The sequence below is a fragment of the Ciconia boyciana genome, chromosome 5 (assembly GCF_034638445.1).
Source record: "Ciconia boyciana chromosome 5, ASM3463844v1, whole genome shotgun sequence".
Taxonomy (NCBI): Eukaryota; Metazoa; Chordata; class Aves; order Ciconiiformes; family Ciconiidae; genus Ciconia; species Ciconia boyciana.
This window is the reverse complement of record NC_132938.1, coordinates 79263833-79284130: the sequence shown is the minus strand read 5'-3', so window position 1 is coordinate 79284130 and position 20298 is coordinate 79263833. Positions and strand designations below refer to the sequence as shown.

General features: G+C 38.0%; 1 long non-coding RNA gene across 9 annotated transcripts in view; it reads left to right on the top strand.

Annotated features, from left to right (window-relative positions):
• The window catches only part of LOC140651735 (uncharacterized), a 105748-nt gene that overhangs the window by 27015 nt on the left and 58435 nt on the right, over positions 1–20298 (top strand). For 7 of the 9 annotated variants that reach the window (XR_012042490.1, XR_012042493.1, XR_012042489.1 and 4 more), the window contains 3 exons: positions 1390–1555; positions 16186–16294; positions 18458–18617. This is a non-coding gene — a long non-coding RNA (uncharacterized lncRNA). Of the gene's footprint in view, positions 1–120; positions 227–1389; positions 1556–16185; positions 16295–18457; positions 18618–20298 lie in introns of all 9 variants that reach the window. The other 2 variants (XR_012042495.1, XR_012042492.1) reach the window with 2 other exon arrangements.

The window sequence follows — 20298 nt, the reverse complement described above, 5'->3', positions numbered from 1 at the left end:
CTGTCATTCATTCAAGTAGCATTTTGGCTCTTTAGCCGCTCCTTACTAGAAGAGTCAGAAGCTCAGCCCAAGAGAGATGTTAAATCAGTCAAGGGTTCATGTAAAGCTCTATTATTTCAGTTTTCCAGGGCAAAATATACGCTACTAAGCTTTTCACTGATGAGGAACTGCGGGGTGCAAGAACTTAATGTGAAATAATGTGGACTTGACTATTCCAACACACAAAGTGAGTTATGTTCAACACAAAGTGTGTTAAAATGTTACTTTCTTAATCGAATGCACTGGAACCAACAAATAATCCATGAATAATGTTTTTTTAAAAAAAGTAAATCTAAAGCTCTATGCATTTGAGGAAAATCAGATAAAACAGCAACGAGAAGTTATTCTAGCAGAATATGTGCTTGAATTTTTTTTCTGATATGGATGGTCATAGAACCATAGAATCATTTAGGTTGGAAAAGACCCTTAAGATCATCGAGTCCAACCGTTAACCTAACACTGCCAAGTCCACCACTAAACCATGTCCCTAAGTGCCACGTCTACACATCTTTTAAATACCTCCAGGGAAGGTGACTTGTCCTTGCTACATGGTTGCTGCTTTGATCCAATTGCTATTAGTTAAAATATTCAACCCAAATAGTCAGTTTGTGTGTGTATATACATATATATACACACACACATATATATCTATATATGCTTTCTCTTGTATCATAAACCCATGGTGGGGGAAAGGGGGATATATGCAAAAATACACATCACCACTTCCCAATTTTGAAACAGGATATCACAACTTCTTTTTTGTGCAGCAGCCCTGTCTGGAGCAGGACGGTGGGGGTTTCTGTGCATACAAGGCCAAGAGACTGCTAGCTGGCATGTGTGGTAGAGAATGGGGGCCGCTGCATCTCGGCTGCTTCCTCCTGGACAGGCTGTGGGCTTTGGTGAGAGGCACTGCTCGGCAGGGCCCGGAGCCACCGCCCTGCAGGACACAAGAATCCGACTTCTCAGGATTTTCAGGGACGCAGCAAGTCCTGCCTCCGAGAGGACGGACACTCCAGTCATTCAGCATACTGCTGGTATTTGGTGCTTACACAAGGCAGGGACTCGCAGTCCCAGTGAAGCTGTCTCCTCACTTGAAGCATGGCCGTTGCGTTAAGCACTGATCCTGTGGCAACAACAGTTGTCCTACTTTATTCCTTGCCCCTCCTGCCTCCCCCCGCATTGAGAACAGTGGAGAAAAGGCTGGGAAGTCAACTATGGCAGCTATTTTGCCCACTTTCACTAGCCACTGTGGGGTCCTCAGCTTTTCCGTATTTAATGGAACATTGGAACATTGGAACAATGGAACATTGACAGAAACTGAGCTGGTTATTTGTTCTTTTTATTCCGTAGATGAGACGTTTCTCAGCCATCGCTTCTGAAAACTTACAGCCTTAGTGCACTCCTAAGACACAGAGCCTTCTAAGATCCAAGGACATCATCTTACCTGTCTTTTACCCTTTTTTGGAAGCATCTAAAGAAAAATTGGAAACTGCAGTGATATATGAAGAATTGACAGGTATGTAAAAGCCCTCTGTTAGATTTTCCATCCAAGTCTGCTTTGTTCATGAACTGCATACTTTATAGTTTGACTTTTACACTCTGTTGTAATGACTCTTTCCATCTGAGTGCATCGTACTATAGGAAGCTAATTGACTTTGACTTCTCTGCTTCTGTTCCCAGTGGGATAATGCCAGTTGTAATTCTTTTATTGATTGTTTAGAGCAATTAGCAGAAAACAAATTTCTCCAAAGAACAGATAATTTGGTTTTGTTGCTCTCTACCATTAAAGCTAAACAATTTGTTATCTCAAAAAAAAAAATTAATAGGAAACACATTCCATCTGTTTATTAGCTGAAGAGAGACAGGTTACCTCATCATTAATGTCATCGGTAATTAGCGCTCTTGTGCTGCCACCATCTGCACCAGTGGCTGGCAATCTGTCAGCAGCTTCAAATGCCAGGGCTGATTGTGTTTATCTGTGCCAAACAATGGGCAGACCGTATGTGATCCTGAAATTTGTAAACAGTAGTTGGCTAATGTAATTTAACTAGGCAGTTTTGTTATATGTGTGACTGCTACCCTGGGAAGGACATAAGACCTTAAACCTCCAGGGCAATTCCCAGTCATTGGGTCACCAGCACCAGGCTCAGAATGCCACTCTCAATTAATCAGGTTTCTGATGGTCACAACTGTTTTTTGTTCCCATTTGGGACAAGGTCTGGAAAGGCGATGCAGTTAGAGTGGCAGGACCTGCACTCACATTCCATCAGCATCACTGCCCTCCATGATAACCAGCAGATAAACCCTGACATGTCTCACAGAGGCCTTGTTGATTGGATAGGCTTCTTAGTTGTCATATAGTAGATAACTTCTTGTTCTACTCCAGACTGAAAATAATGGATTTTATTTTACACCAGGTGAAGTTTCTTCAAATTAAAAAAAAAAAAAAAGCCAGGGAAAAAGGAAGTAGTTCTGTAATGTTTAGGCACTAATCTTAGTGTTTTACTAACTTTTTGTTCTGTTATTTTTGATCTAAAAAATAACACCAGATTTGAGTTTGATTTTGTTGTTTTATTTTGAGGAGAAAAAGATCTGAAAATTCTGACTGCCGAATAAAATAGCTTCTAAGGGTCAGACACTCTTGAGATCCTACACGCAGGGATTTGAAAGCTTATGTAAGAATACATTTGTACTGGTGGAGAGCTGTCTGCCATGCTTAAATTTGCGTCATAGTTACTATAAAGTAAATGATTATACATGTAAACGGTTAGGGAGTTACTTGTTTAGTAATTTTTCATTGGTACTCTCCTGTTCTGTGCATTCAGTCATGTGAATAATACATACAAGTACAGGTGGAAGTTAAATGCTTTCTTTGGCACATGTCTTTGAAGCCTACATTAAGATGTATTACTTCAGGTATCGTATCATGGAATATTACGATTAGTGAATATCTATTAATAGTGCTTATTGCTAATACCTGGACATTTTCCTCTCCAGGGCTACTGGAGCAGAAAGCTATTAAAAACGCAAGGTCCCACTAGCACTGTAGAAAAATCCATTTCATTTCATAGCTGTATGGTAGCATACAATTTCCAAGGGACTGCTAGATGTTTGCATTTGATGCATGACGCCTAAGTACATTCAGGGAGTAAGCTCTTTTTCTGATGTGAGAACATGGAGCTGCCATTGAAAACTCTGAATCTCAGTCCAAGGTGAGAGGAATCCTGAATTTCAGAGAGTCCATTATAATACATTTCTAAAGATGTGGTGTTAGCAAGACGTGCAGTTGGATTAGTTGGTCTCTTAAAAATGGATAGGAATAGATCATTAGAGGCAACAGCAAAATAGGGAAGAGTATGAAGCATAATGTCTCAATATATTAAGTCCCTCTTGTGGAAAAGGGTCTGTGTATATATCTATGTATATAGAGATATATAATTTGGAAGGTGAATAACGTAAGGAAGGTGATATTGTAATGAACAAGAAAGGAGGAGTATTTTATGGCTTAATATTCTAAAATGTTTATTTACAAAAGGCAGTTTGCACTTGTGAACTGATCCAAAGCAACTTGAATTGAAATATTCATTTGGGTTTCAGTAGGTTTTAGGCCCATCCCATCTTTTCCAATGTTTATTGGGTAAATTAACTGCATGCAAATTTTTACAGAATTTGCTGCCTTCACATACCATAAGAAATCATCTGTCCTAAGGAGTGTACACTAAAGATGGAATAAATATGGCTTGAAAAAATCAGATGTTTAATATCCAATAGGAATAGCAATATGGTTTATAAGAATCTTTTGTTCTTCCATTTACTTTTGTGTCATTTCACTAATTTGTTTATGTGGTGTGCCAATTTGCATATTACAGAATATAATTTTAAAGATACATATCTGTTTATTCAGAGGTAATGGTGGATCAATACAGAAAACAAAGTCATTTTAGCTTTGGGATTAGAGGAGGAAAAAGGTTTTAATAGCAGTGTAGGGATCTTCTAGAATTTAATTGTAACCCTTCCCCCACTTTTCTACATGTAAAGTGGAAAAACATTACAGATACTAAAATTAAATAGGATGCCAATACTGTAAATCCAGTGTAAGGGTTTATTGTATCACTGAGCTCTTTAAAATGCTAACATTCCTTGGCTTCATTTAGAAGCATTAACTAATTCCAGGTGAGTCACCTCAGACAACAAAGCCCACTGTTGGTAGACATCCATCACACAGAGCACGAGGTAACAATTCTCCAGGGGCATGTGTAGATGTGAGAATATTTTGTTCTGGTGTGGTGACTAACATTCCTTTATTTCTCACTAGTTTACACTGTACTCTATTATATAAAAATTAATTTATGTTAACTTCTACATTCAGTTAATGTACACACATCATTTAATGTACATAATATACCTTAAAATATTAAATTACAGCCTTCTGCCCCCCAGGTAGACTGTCAGACATGGTGGTATAAATTAATGTGTAATGTTGCAAAGCTAACAAATTCCATTTAGCCAAGAGGACTGAAAGCAGCTCCCAGAGGCAGGGCTGGAGCCTTCTGCTGGAGACCACTGAAATACATGGAAAGACTTACATTACATTAATTGCTAAAATAAGGGTGGGGATGGAAGACAAAGATCTGTGGAGAACAAATTAGGGAGGCAGGTTATATTTCTCCATTAGCAGTGGACGTTCTTCTTGGAGATAAGTAAGCGTTCAGTCACAGGTTGCCTAAATAACTATTCTAAGGTATTTCTAAGTGGCTCTTTGCATATCAGTATGATTTAGCTGTTTTCAGGTATAAAATGCATCTGTTGTTTTTACTTGAGCTAAAGAGGAAAGCTTAGTGTTGTCATTATCATCACAAGCAATGGGAGTCCTGATCTGAAATGCAGGTGGCTAGTCATCTCAGATGCTCCCTGCCTGGCCTATGAGGGCCATGTCAGGATTGTGCTACCTGGCAGAAGTGAAGATGAAGGGAAATGAGCGGTCCCTTTAGACCTTACTCTCTGCTGTTCTTTTTATGTTACTTGGACTATAATACCAGTGTTATAGAAAGATCAGGAAGAAAGGGAATTTAAATTAAAGGAAGCAAGATTTAAAAAACAAAACAAAACAACAAACAGAAGGAATCAAGACTGAAAATGGGGAATACAGAACTCAGCTGTAACCGCAGAAATTATGTAATTTCTGTTTGCAGACTAGTATTCATTATGCTGAAGTCAACTACTTCTGTTGCTTAGGTCTTTTATTAATTGCTCACATGGCAGCTGTGAAAAGACCGATGTTTTGTTTTAGCCGAAATGCATTCACAAGATAAAACTGAGTTCACTTTGTTTTAAAATTCCTGTAAAGCAGAACATTATGCCTCTGATATTGAATCTTCTCCTTTTCACTCAGGCTGAATTTTCGTATATTATTTTTCAAAACACCTGTTGAGTTGGGGTAGAAGAAACTAAGCAACCCATGATATCATTTTTCATTTAGAAAAATATGATGTAATCGTTTAAGATTATTATAAATTTTCTTGATTGTAAACAATATACATACAGACAATGGATAATTAATTGCAGGCAAAGATCAATTAAGAAAGGTCATCTTAAATGTGACTTATTTTATTTGTCTCTATGCTCATCACTGGTCAAATGTAATTACATACTTGTCAAATTGCAGCTCTGGAAAGATGGGTTAAATGTCACTGTAAATTGCAGGTTTTAAAAAAAGTAATTAATATATACTTCTTGACTATTTTTAGTTGTGGTTTTTTTTGACTGATGCTACAAGCAAAGCTTAAAGCAATCAGAGCTGACTCAAAACACACTCAAAATACCCATTTAATTTTAATAAGGCTTGGACCTAACTGTAGGAGCAGAAACATCTTAGGACAGTATACAAAACCTTGCAGTTGGCAGAGTCTTAAGTAGATGCCATGGCAAAGTAAAATTTAATAACAAAAATACTACTGCTTCTGACAAATGAGCAAAGTGTTGTCAAATAACTTCACTGAGTGCTCCTAGTAACTATGAGAGCTCCATTACAGGCAGATAACATCTGGGATCTAACTTAATATCTATATTAACAGAGGCTCAAGAGAGGCAGGATGGCTTCTTGCATGAGTAAATGACCAGGAAAGTAGGAATTTGGGCCTTTTTTTAATTATCTCTCTTTGCGATAATCTAGTTAGGTTGTTGCAAGAACGATATTTTACTAGCTATGCTTAATTTCTGATTATGCACTAATATTAGGCTTCGATGTAATGATCTGCTACTGAATTTCACTTCCAAAGTACAGTAGGTATGTGTATATGTGGGTGTGTACTAATAACTTTCCTGATTATCAGTCAGAATTTGCCAGTGATGGAAGAAAATTTTCAGACCTTTCTCATTCTCTTTATGGTGGGACAACTTCATGCAGCTTTTGGCATGCTTCACTGCTCTAAGAAATGTAGCACTTCTGAATTTTCAGGTGATTTATTTTGAATTTCAACCCCCTCCTCCTTTGCCGTATGGATGTTGTGCAGTACAGCCAGAGCCAAGAGGAACGTAAAGCTGTAATTTTGTTGAAGTATTGCAGTGACGTGAACACGCTCCTCAAGAGTCCCATCCTTGGTAACATATTATTTGAATTTTGCTTTAGCAAATGTAGCAGGATGGGCAATATCCTGTCTTTGTGAGTGTGAATGCACAAGCACATGCTCAGAATCATCACACCACCAGATGTTAAGAGGAATATCCATAGGCAGCAGTTTTACTTGCCAGGTTGCAAGGTATCAGAGCATTTGGGAATCATTTTAGTTGACAGACTCTCTCTGACTGATTCTGGATGTGTTCCCTCACGATTATAGATATGAGACTAAGCATCCTGCATGATCTATGAATGGAGAGCTCTTAACAAAAAAATCAGGCAATATTCATAATAGTGAACACCAACTCCAAACTTTTTAGCTTGTTTTTTTTTCTCCCAGCTTCCCCCCACCCCCTGCCCTTCACAGGCTTTTCTTCGTTCTGTGCTGTTGTTGGATACATCTTCTTCAGATTTATTGTATCAACAGTCAAGTTTTGAGATTCTTTTAAGACATGCTTGTACTGGCATTTTCAATCTGTAAAGCTGTCCAGAACACTTCAACATAACCCTCTTCTGGCAGTGCTGTGAGCAGTGCATCAGTGGTGGGTATCAGATCTGAGCTAATGCAGGTCAGATTTCATGGTGCCTGCTGATATTTATGGGAATGGAAAAAGTAAAACAGATTTGCCCAGAATGTTGTAGCCTATTTCAAATGCAAGTAAAGGGGTCATGAATCTGAATCCCTCATCTATCATAACTGCCGGAGGTAGAGTGTAGCTGGGTCAAAGCCAACCCCATGCATCAGAGCTAAGCTGTGAGCTAAGGAAAAGAGAGGTTTGGTAAGAATGATCATTGATAGAAATCCACTGAAGTGAGTAGAGGTTTATTTGCCTACTGATGCGATCCCACTGCAAGCTTACTTTTCGCCTCCTTTGACCACAGAGTGTGAAGCTTCACTCTCTTTCTCTCCTTCATATCACAAAGCATCTCATGTGGAAGAGGGAACACAAGTTATACCCCACACCAAAGAAGAAAACAGCTAGAAAAAATGCACTAAAACTTCTTTCAGTCTCTTTTCTGCTGGGGAAGGTTGGCTGACAGGGATATTAGATGCATCCCATTGATTCCTTCACCACTAGTATTGACATGTGAGCTGAGAAAATTAGCAGGGTTTTTTTACTTTTCTTTAAACGTTTGGACCGTGACACACAATTTGATTTTGGGTACAGATTACTCTTTAGTAAATGCAGCCACACCTAAAATATACTTCTTTGGTGTGAATCAGAGCTGTATCCTGGAGCCAGAATAAACTTGCCTCAGGTCTTGATGGACCTGAATTGACAACCATCAGGCACTCACTTTATTGACATCTGTGGTAGCACAGAGAACTGCTTTTTATTTTTGCCGATTCTGTTACCTCAAACAATTAAAATTTAGAACATCACAATCACTCCTCAGTGATAAAAGGACACTTTATTTTGGCTCATATCCTTTGAGATGGAGTGAGTTTTGATCATCAGCTTGTGGTGTACAGTTTCACAACTGCAGGTCTTGGAAGATTTCACAAAATTCTTTGCACAAATATGCATGCTTACCTTTGAATATTAGACTTAAAACTCAATATGGATTATTTTCAATTATGAGTCTAATCTTTGAGAATGCTTTTTTAGGGGGGTGTTAATCTGATATAAGAAAAGAGGATAACTTTTCCAATCTAGATGCATAGATTGCATATGCAAACAGGAATGGAAATTGCCTACAGAGCCTTAATGCTTCAAGTGCATTGTGTGACTATTTTTATATTTAGCCATGAACACATTCTGTGGTAATATTCCACTCCTTTTGTTTTACAGTATCAAATGAAGACTGAGACATTAAAAGCAGGGTGTAAGAGAAATGAAAAAATGTCAGTAAAAGCAGCTGATGAAAACCTTATTAAAAAGCTATGCATGTCAGGCTGTGTTCCTTCTGTAAGGTATATGTTTGTAATAACAGCTCTGAATCCTGCAGGGACCTATAAGTAATGAAGAAAATTGGTCAAGCAAAAAAAGAAGTTATTGGAAACTTGAGTGCTGTTGAGTCCCATAACATGCAAACTGTACATCTGCATAAAATAAACCTGTGCCCTGCTGATAGCTTTTATATTGTTCCCCTTGTACATATCAGTTTGTTTGCTGGGTTGAGTTTACTCCAGTAAATGTTTTATGGTGAGAATTATGTCCCCAATTTCCGTAAGTAGTCAACATTCATTGTCAATTTAATATCAATAAGAAGGCAAAATGTAAAACTGGACAGGACAGACAGTGTCTCCAAGGAGAAAGTTGCCCTTTTACCTAGCATGGAAAGCTTCTGGTGTTAATATATCTTTCCCAGTTGAGGAACAGAATAATGACGGGAGAGAAGAGAATGATCAAAACATTGCAGATATTCCGGGAAGGAAGCTACAGTATGGAATCAAGTCAAAGGACACCAACATGAAGATTCAGGCTGTACAAAAGATAAAAAAGAGGAAAAACAAAACCAATGACAAACTGTAGTGAAGGGAAACTACTTATTTGCCTAGAAAGGCAGAAACTAAAGAGGCACTAATAGAGTCTGAAATTGGAAAAGAACCAAAGCCTATTGACTTGGAGCAAAAGTTGCACAAAAGGTGTAATGTACCAGAGTACCAAAAATTATGTGTTTGGAACTTGTAGAGTAATGTGAACGAAGAATAAAAGGAAAAACCTGGTGCTCAACAAGGTTTTGAGATGGGACAAGCCTTAGGCTCTTTCTTGGTTCTATTCTGTCAGAAAAAAGTTCTTGATCTGAGGGAGCTGCCTTGAGTAAACCTGATGATAGCAAGCTGGTGAAAATTACGAAGCCAGAGAAGTGAAAGAAAGCGAAAAGTTCAGTATTTCCTTGCCTATGGAAATATGGAATAGTAGAAGGCAGGAGGGAAGGGGTGATGTGGGAGAGTTAATAGAGTACAAAGATGGTAGTCTGTTGGAGGAAGTAGTGTTCATTCCTCTAGATGGGTTGCTTGGCACAATGAATGCAATGCCTGTCAGATGCTTATAAATGTGGTCTTGAACGGCAGTCCTGGACTTCAGCCACGGACTTTTAGTAAATACATTTTGAAAACATGATGTTACAGGATCTGCCTCCACAGAACTCGCTTTGCAATAAATAGACTTTATGGGGCATACTCTGGGGGAAGAAGATGATTTATGTACTCAATAATCTTTCCTCTTCTGCCCTGTGGAGAAATCTTCAGACTGGCCAGCAGGCCCAGAATCAAGGAGGGTGCTAGGCTGCTGCTGGAGAGATGATTTTATACTTGAGTACTGGAATTTCTTTTCGGTCCTGCCATCATCAATATCAGCTGTTTGTTTATTAACCTATGCAAGGTACTTCTTTAATATTAGAGTTGAGAATTAATACATACATCCCTTTTGAAACATGAACAGGTTTTACAGAAGATACACTAGCAAATCAGAACAATTTTTAATTCAGTATTAACTATAAACTTGAAATCAGACTAACATTCAAATGTAACTGTTAGCTTCCTATGCATCACTACATTTGGAATAGACTGGGGACACGCACTAAAGTTTCAGCTGATCACATAAGAAGTGAGGAAGGGCTGCTCTTGTATGGGACTCACCTCATCTGCTGTTGGCCATCTGAAGGCTGGGTGTCTAACACAGGCAAATTATTTAAGGTCTTTCTGTGGTTACCAGAGAGAGACAGGCCAGCTCCATTCCATTTATCTTACGGTGTCAAAATCCTCTTTGCTTCTTACAGTGTTAGCTGGAGCTCAAGCCTTTATGCAGCCTGAATGGTTTATGAAAGACAGGTTCACTGTGAGTTCTCAGGAAAAAATGGAACTGCTCATATGGGAGCTTTTCCTCAGGATTGTTCAAGTATTAAGTCAAAAACTAAATCTGTTTGGCTTCAAGATGAAGAGAAGCAACATTTATACAACTATGCCCAAGTACATGACACAAAATGCAGGTATACTATTTATTTTCTGGTCTATGTAAAGAAAAATATCAAATGAACAAGTCTATTCTTTAGTGTGACAGGCAAATTCTCAGTGTAATTCCATTTAAAATTCAAGCGTCTTCTGTTTTTAAATATTAGTTTGACAGACAACAAATAAGAAATCTTAAAGTTGGTAAATACTAAACAGGGGAAGATGTGGCCATATCCGTGAAAATTTTGCAGGTGACTTTCAGAGTACACAGCCACTTAGGTAACTGTGGATATTACCAGCTGCATCTCCAAACTATTGAGCCTCTTTATTTTCAGATGTAGCCGTGGAATAATGTGAAAACTTATTTCCACTTGATAATGTCCTTGAAAGAAATCTCTCAGAAAACACCAAAGACCATTGAAAGAAGAAACACTCTAAGTTGCTCCAACCAAAAGAATATTGGTTTAAGTATGCTGTATGCAGGCACCATTACCTGAACACAGGTTTTATTGCACAATAGAGCTGATAGCAATGGTACATCTTCCCCCAAACTTGTCACTCCTCCAGATAGCTATACATAAGTAGGCAAAGTATGCCACATTTTATGGCTAGGAAAATGCCCAGGACATTAAGTCAATCTCTTTCTTTCTGTGTCTCGCATCAGTGAACTAAATACTGATTTAACAGCTGCCACAGACTCCACCACACACATCATCTGAAGATATGATGTACTAGAGATCATGCTAGGGTGGTACATCAAAATAATGGGAACTGTTTTTTTTCAGTAGACTGGACACAATGGGTAAGTAGAGTATGCTTCACACAATAGCATTAATTGGTTTGTCCATAAAGGACAAGAATAAAGCAAGCCATTAAGTTTCATCTGTGTATGGTATCACAGTACATGCCACAACTGTAAACTGTGAAAATTAAGTCTTTTTTCCTTTATTTATTCTACTTGTCTCAGGGTTAATCAGCTGTAGCACCAAACTAACTCCTTTCAGTCTTGCACAAAAGCCTATAATGTATCACAGAATTAGGATCACAGGTGGCTTGTTGTCAGTGAGGCAAGAAGTTCAGCTTAAGAGAATACAAAATAGAGGTTTATTTTGTATTCTCTTAAGAACTGTATAGTATGCAGAAACATGCAAATGGTTGAGTTCAAATGGCTGTTAACATTCTTCTTATTATTGAATACTGATATAATAAGGAAGTAATGCCATAAAAGTTCATAATAAAAAGTACATTATATTCGCTTGGTAGAGTTTTAATCTGTCAGCCACAAAAGCACTGGGATGGGAGACTAGAGAACAGTTTAAATGGGTACAGTCCAGGTACAGCCAAAGGAAAGGTACACTTTAAAATAGTGATTTTCAAATTTTGTTTTTTGGACAAACAGAGCATGCTCAACCTGAACCATGTTCTTACAAGCTATGATGCACAGTATGAGGTGAACATATAGCTTCATGTTTTCCAGCAGACCAGTTGGAGATGATTGACCAGGCTGAGACATAGGTCAGTTGTCCCTGAAACAAAATTTGGGAATGAATACCTAAAAATACCTACTCTGCTGTTAGTCTGGGTTTTGTCTATAGCCCGTGTCAAACTCCTCTCTTAAATTTGAGTTAATTTTTAATGAATTTTAATTTTTTTTCCTCTGTATTTTAAAGCTATTTTAATCTATGTTTCCCTTCACCCAGGATGGGAGAGGGCCCATTGTCTGTACCAAGAAGAAAAAATAAAAAGAAACTGAGCGCCAAATTCCACAGAAATGTAAGCAGGTGCAGTTTCACTGAAGTTAAAAGTGAAACCTGCTTTCCCATTTATTTAGACAATGCAGCTCAGTTAAAGCTTAATGCAAGAGCCTGCATAGCTAGATGACTGGGCAAAGTTACCCATCCATGGTATGTCGTCTCAGGCCTGAAGTCCTATAACAACCTGTGCCTACTCAACAGCTGTTTCATCCTCCTGTCTACTACTAATATTTCCACATAGTATTGTTTTGTTCCCATTTCCAATCCCAAATTCCTGCCTCTTTTCTACTCTCCTGATGTTATAGTTCTCCTGTACCAGTTTATCCTATTTCTTTCTCTTCTGCTCTTACCCGCTACTCCACTTCCAGCAGACATTGCTGTGTTGTATCTTGTTTGTTTGTCTAGGGAGCAGAGGATGAAAAGCCTTAATTCAGTGGGTGTCATTTCTGAGATCTGCCAAGGCAGTCTGGGAAAATTAGTGATCTTAAGGTGAAATATGTAGTGGCACAAATGCAAGAACTTTGATGCTCTCTTCACCATGTCTCTATAATATCTATAGTGTGTGCTGCTTTGACTTAAAATATTTTTGGAAGTTAAATCTTCAATTTTCAGTTCCAAAAATCATGACGACTGGCAACAGATATCCAAAAGTGGCCTCAAAAGAATAACTGTGCTTTGACATACTGCTTTGTTCTTTTAAAATAAATGAAACAATTAGTCCAAATGAAGCACTTCATCACTGAAACCCAGAGGAATTTCTTGGCTGCTGACAAATCATGAATAGTAATAAAAGAAGAGAGTGCAGAAAGGAGGGGAGGGGTCATGAGAGTAGATAATCTATGGGTGACAAACGAAAGACAATTTCAAGGACTCTTGAGCTGGGTTAACTTCTGCTGAAATGTCCAGTTCCTGTTTCAAAGCGTTCAGTAAGCCAAAAGTGTTAGAGTGGATTGTATGAGCTTCTGCAAAGTGCTTTGTGCACTCATTTTATTTCTATCTTAAATAACTGATTATCCTCCAGTTTCATGTAAAACACTGTCAGTGGAGATCTTTATTTCTATTAGTAGAAAGCATGTTCACTTGCAAATGTAGCTTGAAACGTATAAGGACAAGCTGAGCTTTCTGCTTTTCTGCTTTCTGTTAAACTCTATTTATTTTATTTTGCAATCGTCTTGCCCATCTCCACCACATTTTTCTGTTTGCTTAGGTTTCCGTCCTGTCTGACTGCAATTGGTTAGGGCACAGGCTCTGGCTTTGTTGCTGTAGGTCATGCTCACTTTATCTGCAGTCTTTCACTGAACAGGGCCTTCATTCCTGAGGGATGTGACAAGGCACTACAATAACATACGAACCATATATATGTGCATGTGTGTGTGTGTGTGTATTGATATCAGTGAGGATCTACGTGTAATCGCAGTATTATCTGATGGCACTTACACTCTTCTCACCGTGGAAGAAAAATACCTGCCTTTAAAGTCCCAGAATTCGTGGAGGTGTTGAGGTAGCTATTCAGCCTCAGAAGTGAACAGTATTTTAAGAAAGTAAAATCTAGATCTTGTAGAAGAAGAAGCTGAAATACAATTAAGTGGCTTTGCATCCAGAACATTTCATGAAGTAAAGAATGAAACAAATACCTATGTGGTCCTTCAACTCTTTCTAATTCCTATTTTAGAAGTCTATACATTTTAGGAAACGTGTTAAATCAGGTGTGGTTTGATGAGATGCAGTTATCAGAGATGGATTAAAGATTTATCTGAGCACAAAAGAGCAGATCTCCTATTTTGCTACTGTGCATCTCATGTAAAGGACACAAAACACAATTCTTCATTCTTTCTACACGCTATAAACTGTGTCCTTGGTGCTTAAGATTTCAAGAGGGGTGCACAAGCAAGCACCATGGTTTGAAAAAGGACAAAGGGGAAAAGAGAAGGTACTACGGTTTGGCTGTACTTTTGTCTGTCCTTATGAGCTTGGTTTGCACAGATCAGGAGGAGTCTCAGGACAGCGTCTCCACTTGTCACCAGTTTGTGTTTTAGGGGGTAGTTGTGTTGGGTGGGTAGCACAATGGAACGATTTGTAGACTCGGTTACTCTGCCACTGAGCATGCCCAAATGGTTTAAAACGTACTCACAGAAATAGGTCAGACTATGCCAGAAAGTCCCAATATTTCAAAGGTACAAGCGTGTCACTTTACTGTAAAGCTTCCTGAAGCTGTTTCATTACCTATTACAAAATTATATCCTACAGTAATGCTGCATGAAGTGTCCCTAAGATCTGCTACACCAGTCACACATCAGATGCTGCTTCAGAAGTTTGCATGAGGAAAGAATTTGGTCCATTTTAGCTAACTATAATATAGTGTTCTTTGCAACTTCCCAGGTGTATAATTCTCATAGCCTTCTTTCATAGAGTAAAGGAGATTAATTTTAGAAACAGTAGATTTTACAGATCCCAGGACATTTGCCCTAACCATTATTTTGGTTTGAGTAAGTAGGCTCTCTGGCTAACTTTCACTTGTGGGGAATTATATCACAGACATATTAACAGCTATACCCCAGTTAAAATGTGTACCACTAGGGATTGTCTTCAAGCCCAATAATCTTGCTATTATTTCCTATCTTAAAATCTGTGGTAAGTAATAAAAATTTTAAAAAAGAAAAAAAACAAACAGGTTGAGGTCACACTGCAGCTGCATTCTCGTTGAGAATTCAGATGGAAAACACAAGCTAATCTATACAAAAATAACACCTAAAAAAGACACCTGAATAATTTTGGACATGAAAGAAAATTTTAAAAGCCCCACAGTCTCATCAGCTTTAATAATATCTTAGAGTTGTAATCACCTTTCCTGGTGATGGGCAGACAGAAGGATGTTTTGTTGGAACCTGGTCCTGTTCTGGGAAGTCCATAAATCCATTTTTAATTGTATACATACGATTAAGTCCCATTCCGGTCGTGGCCACTTCAAGGTCTGCTGTTGCCTTATCTGCTTGAAGGGTGAATGAAGACCTTGTATCTTAATTCCTACAAAGAGCCACGGGTGTAACATATTCTCAGGGGCAGGAAAGGACTGTTGATTGTGGCTTTTACTAGCCGGTTAATGCTGGCTAGGTGTGTAACTGGAAGCTCATTTCTGTTATGCTTCCCTGGACGTCCTCACCAGGTGGCCTACACAATTCTGTAAACTAAGTCGTTCTTGCTTTTAAGACGACTTAGCTCGTGAGGACTCAGGAAATCCTTGATGTTGCAAGCAACCAGATGGTCCCATAATTAATCATAATTGAGCTGATCAGTATTTTGGAGCAAAATTTTAATAATTGACAATAGACTTTCTTTCTAAAGTAGGATCCCTGTCAATGAAATTGATTTTAAAATGTTGAGGATATTTCTGCAATTCTTAAAGTTTAAAAAAATATTTTTGAAATTATTATATGTCTGTGTTCACATTTTTCTCCTCTATAGCCATCTAGCTAATTTCAAAAATTGATGTCTGCTGAGCTAAAATGGGAGGGAAATGAAACAGGCAAAAAAGGGGGAAAGAAATGGGAATCTGTAAATGAAAGATTTATTTTAAAGTGCTAAAGCAAAAAGGTGAAAGACTTGGGAATGGGGAAAGAAAACTTGAAATAAAGTGACTCACAAGCAGAAGAAACCGTGTGGAAATTATTAATGAAATTGCTTTCCAGCTTTTCTACCATTTTTTCTCAGTGAGCCACGGTACCAAATTGTCAGCATAGATGGACATTTTGGTGTGTCTCTCACAATTCCATTTCAGGGCTATGGAAGAGATATGCCAATTTCTATTTAATTCTTAGACTTACACATGTGCCTTTTCCCAATAAATAGAGAATCAGCTATGCACTTTATTGTTTTTTCAGCTTTCTCAGCAGGGAAGATTGCCCTCTTTACATTGGAAGACCTCTGTCTGTGCTGTATGCATTTCAGAGCCTTCCCACCTGCTTTTGACAGGCTGGGTGAAATATATCAGTAAGTAACATGATTTTGACATAAAAGAAAAATTGTATATAGTCAGGAATAATTGAGTAAGTGAATTCACAGTTCAATCTGAACAAACCTATGACTAATATTAATCCAGTATTAACAGATTAACTCAACATTTATTAACATTTATATGCTAACAGATGAAAATGTTTCACATATGAACTAGGCACTGTTCTGGTCACAATTAAATGTTTGTCTGTGCGATATTTTAGCAGTAGAATAAAGAGTAGCTTTATGTTGAGCCAGGCTACTGATTGGAAGAGCTGTGCTGTGTTAAAACAGTCTTATCCAAACCTTCCTGCTCCCACTGTGAGAACACATTATTGTGTAAAGGGCCATCCTACTACCTTCTCAGTATCAGCAAAGATAATACAGTCAAATTATTTCATACACTGCAGAATACTTTCCGTGGATGCTCTTGTAATATTAAAATTTCAAAGCCCCTTAGGCGAGTACAAAAACCACACACAGTTGTGTTGTCTAAATGACAGCACTGATGCAGCAGGAAGGAGAGAACACAGGGCTATCCGAAACTGGTTACCCAGTGGAAGCTGTGGTGTGTGTAGCAACGGCAGTCAGACTTTATGTAAGGTAACGTAACAGTAAGTCAATCTGACAAAATTTGTACTAACAACAGCCAAATTCAGCCAGCTTTCCTCTAACGCAGTAAAGACAGTGGAAGCCACACAGAACATACCATGATCATGGAGTCTGTTCAGAATACCTTTCAGATAGCATTTTGGTTCTGTTCCTACAGAGACTTAACAACTTGATTAATTTTGACCATCACACATGACCAGAGAAGTCAATTTGAAGCCTGCCTATGTGGCATGAAAGAAATACTTTAACAATGTAGTAATTGTTTAAATTCCATATGGTCTGATCCAATTAAGTCAAATTGGCAACTTTGCATTAATTAAAAAGAGGAGCCCAGCTCAGTTATTTGAGTGCTCAATCAGAATAATTGCCCTGAAATTAGGATCAGAGGCTTTTGTTTTTCATTACATCTTCTAAGTTATATACACTATATCAGGTGTAAGAGATTGGTTTTGAGTCCTACCATGATTTGGTGTATTTTTTCTCCATCTCTGCTCTTCACGCAGCACTAAATCCTCCAGGTAGTGTTCCTCACAAGAAGAGAGGGAAAGGAACAGTGTGTACCAAGAAAGTAAAATTTTTAATGCCCTGTATGGCATGATCTTCTTCTGTCTTTACTTACCTGGTTATAATAATGACAAAATTTTGGGCTCTTCGGATAGTAATCTGTTTAAAGCTCTTGGAAAGTGCTTGTTTTTATCAGCATTAATTGCTTCCAGTGGGACTAAGCATTAGTAAAGGTAAGTCTTCACACCATCAGGGACTAATTAGGACAAGTGCAAATGAAAGAGAAGTAAAATTATTCTTATTATTCTTAATCTTGCTATTTATTGTGTTCTGAGCCTAACAGCACACTTTTCTGTTTCTTGCTCGTAAGGGTACCTAGTAGCGTTATAAACATTGTCTAACTTGGAGGAGTTTTTTTCCTTTATCCATCCTTATTTTTAATGTATTTACATAAATGCTACCAATTCATGTTTGGTTTTGATGCTTCTTTCAGTGGGAAGCCACAATTGTGAAGATCAAGTACGCAAAGAGTTTAGTGTCCTATTCAAGGAATACAGCCACTGCTGAGCAGCTTGAGATTGATTTTTCCATAGTGACTTTACCTGGACACATATGGAAAAACATAAAGTATGCAGTAGCTAAGGAGGAAGTATATTATTAATTTCATTTTTTCTGTTAGCTGTCATCATTTTTACAAATTTAGGTGGACTATACTCCTTCATTATTTGGCATTTTTGAAAGATCAGTGGTGGAGAGATGAAAGAATAAGATAGTTTTAGTCTTGTAACAGGTTCATACTGTATATGGTATTAGGTATAGCTATAGGTGTTTTATATTTATATTATATATATAAAAATAGTGTATCTAAGATTAATAATATATTACCAATACTTACAAAGTTTGATTCCTGTGTTTACTCAGGGCCTTATCTGACAATTTTATAGTGATATCCCTGCTGGCTTGATGTAGTAATCTGTTATAATGTAACCAAAAGTAAAAGGAAATCAACATAAATATAAAATAGAAAACTGTTTTTTTCCCCAGCTGCTCACTATCACTTCTGAGAACGAGCAGACAAGTCAACACTTCCAGGGGCACAGCAGCCCAGGCATGAAGTGAGCCCTTTGCCAGAGGTTCTGCAGCCACCATAGTTCTTCAGGACAGCAGTGTCAGCTGGTCAGTTTGTCTTCAGTGATATGACAAGGTGAAATTTTTTATTGTTGTTTCTGGATATTAAAATTCTTAAAGGCTCATGAGGGTCAGGTTTAGTAGCCAACATTTTCTCTTTGTGTAATATATAGCTTTCTAATATAAGCACTATTTAATCTCTAAAACAATGCATTTTTCAACTGTGTAAGAGTAGAAGACCTCACTGCAGTCACTCTCTAGGGCATTAGAGAATAATCTATATGTAAAAAGCAGAACGTTGTGCTCACTCCTCCTTATTGTGGTTCCTGGTTACCTGACTTGCCAGTCCCACGTAGGATTTTCCTTAATGGAGGTAAGTTTCACTGACCACAGGACCAGCTGACGTGGTAAATGGTAAAACTTGGAATTTATGCTTTTCCGTGTTTGTTCTAAGAAGAAACAATCTGATCAAAAAAACCCAGAAAGGCAGTAAAGAATATATTTTAAATTCAAGAAAATAATCTATTCCGTCACATTAAATGTTTCCAGAAAATGATGTGCTTTGGAAGGCATTTTTGTGACCTTGTTTATTAATGTTAATATTGTAATTACTGTTTGCTACTGTTGTAAAATATTATACTGTCATATGTACACTATGTACACAAGGTAGACTCTCCTGTTCAGTATCTCTTTGTATGCAAGTGAACTACTGATAACAAGTTTCTGAGTATTTCTTTCCTCGAACAATTGTGCATCTGTTATTTAATCTTAACCATCTCTCCCAATTTGTTTTTGGGACTTGTATGTTGGACTGTGTCAAAAACTTTGTTACACCATGCAAATTTGCATTGTAATCCTCCCACTCTTCACCAGGCCAGTTTTAAATGAAGGAAAGTAAGCTAAGTAAGCATTTGGTTTTGATAAATCTTTGCTTTTCAGCTTACAGTACTGTAGGTGCCTGTAAATTGATTGTAGTAATTTTTCCAGATGTTTTCTCAGATAGTCAAATTAGATTGTCTATACTATAATTTCCTGAGATGCCTTTTTTTTCCCCCTTCTTTTTTAAAGATAAGTAGGAGTTTGATCTGCTCTAGTTTTCTGGATCTTCTGGATCTTTCTGGATCTAGCTCAGAGACATGGAAAAGAGTGAACTTACCTAGGTCACACTGCATTCAGAGGCCAGACCAAAGATAATAGAACAGATAACAAGTATCTGCTGATTCCAGATATATAACAGATACCACCTGATTCCAAATCCACATTATGCCACACTGGCCCTGAAATCTATTTGAACAGTACTAATCTCTTTATACTTCCATCCATGTCATTATTGTAGCTGCATAACCAGAGATTCCGCGAGGAGGCCATAAACTTTGAAAAAGTCCACTAAAGTTGGAGTTAGTTCCTCAGCTGTTACCAGTGGCTTACTGCCATTGTTCGACACCATGCTTCACAAGCCTGAGGTTAGGCAAATATCATGATCAATTCCCACATTTAAGAAAATGCCTTTCTGCCTCTGGTGTGCGTCTACTCTCTAACCAGTCAGCCCTGTCACCCTCTCTGCATCTATTTCAGCTCAGAAGGAGAAAGCAGGCCTGACTGCAGGGAGTCATGCTGGGGCACACAATGAACATAGATCCCAGTAATGGCCAAAGTGGCAGAAATTTGTGACCACATGAAGAAAGGACTCCAGACAGGAGGAATTAGGGAGGATAAGTCCGAGCTCTGAGTAAGAAATAGGAAAACACTGCTGTAAA